The sequence below is a fragment of the Octopus bimaculoides genome, chromosome 2 (genome assembly GCF_001194135.2).
Source record: "Octopus bimaculoides isolate UCB-OBI-ISO-001 chromosome 2, ASM119413v2, whole genome shotgun sequence".
Lineage (NCBI taxonomy): Eukaryota > Metazoa > Mollusca > Cephalopoda > Octopoda > Octopodidae > Octopus > Octopus bimaculoides.
The window spans coordinates 43,233,635-43,235,393 of record NC_068982.1 but is presented as its reverse complement, the minus strand read 5'-3'; positions in this window follow the sequence as shown (position 1 = coordinate 43,235,393).

Here is a 1,759-nt window from a genome sequence, read left to right as displayed (position 1 = left end):
TATATATATATATATATTCTTTTATTCTTTCACACGTTTCAGTCATTTGACTGCGGCCATGCTAAAGCACCACCTTTAGTCGAAGAATCGACCCCTGGACTTATTCTTTGTAAGTCGAGTACTTATTCTATCGGTCTCTTCTGCTGAACCGCTAAATTACGGGGACAGAAACACACCAACATCGGTTGTCATGTATTGGTGGGTGGGGACAAACACAGACACAGTGATACACACACACATAAATGTATATACATATATATCCACGACGGGCTTCTTTCAGTTTCCGTCTACCAAATCCACCCGCAAAACTTTGGTCAGCCCGTGTTTATAGTAGAAGACACTTGCCCAAGGTGCCACGCAGCAAGCTTCTTACCACATAGCAACACCTGACATTCACACGCATACGAGTATAATTGATTGATATGAAAAATTAATAACAGAAGACGTTAAATTATTTTATTCTATTTTATTTAAAATTTCTTGCGATATAAAACAGATCTGCTCCATTAAGCTGTCTTTCTTTATGAGATCTATATACACACAAGCTTAACGTATGATGTCAGCAGAATCCACGCTCTCATCAAACCTTTCTCTGTCCGTGTTTTTTGTAATTTTGTTATATTTGAGATACAGTTAGAAAAATTTAAATTAAATCAGTTCTCCGATACGTACAAGACAGTATTGTTTTTTTTTTAAACGTATATTTTTAAGAATAAGATGAATTGTATGTGGCATGAAAAGACAGTTCCCGTTGAAATACACGATTTAAATTCAAATGCAAAATATTAAAAATAATAATAATAATAATAATAATAATAATAATAATAATAATAATAATAATAAAAATAATAATAATGATAGCAATGATGATGACGATGGCAATTCCGACAATGATGACGACGACGATGATGATGATGATGGTGATGTCATTGTTAATGAGACAGCTATATTTTGGGTAGAGCTACTGACATCGAATGCTTTTGCTTAATATATTATATATATATATATATATATATATATATATATATATATATAGAGAGAGAGAGAGAGAGAGAGAGAGAGAGAAAGAGAGAGAGAGAGAGAGAATGTTGTGTGTGCGCGTTTGTGTGTGTATATGTGTGTGTGTATATGTCAGCACATCGTGTTAATATTTGAAGTGGGGCGGATTTAGGAAGACGAATTGAAATTTTAGTCACATGTGTTTTTGAGTGTGTGGGTGAGGGTGCGTCCGTGTTCATGTGCAGTTTTGGGCGTTGTATTAAACAGAAATAATACAAATTCTATCTAAAGACAATTTTTCAAAGAAATTATTTTAACTGGTTATTGATTTTCATGTTGTCAGTATTATTTTATGTTGTCCAAATATATATCATAATATACATCACAGTATGCGACGACTGAATACTGAAAGCCAAGGTAAAGTCTCGAAGGTTCCTTACCGTAGGTTTCTAATTTAATTTCGAATTTGGTTTATTTATTTGTAACATAACTTGAATAATATTCCAGTTTCTCCGGCCAACAACAGATTTGCGAGCATTTAGAAAATATCAGCCATCATGTAAGATTCAATGGGTATATTTGGTTACAGTGTAACACAGGTGAGTTTTATACCAGACTGAGAAGGGCCTATTTAGTGTTGGCTTATTTCAATATATTTTCATTGTATGTATATACGTATATGTATGTAAGAATGCATCAGTTTATATATAAGTATAGATACACGAACACACACACACAAATATATATATATATATATATA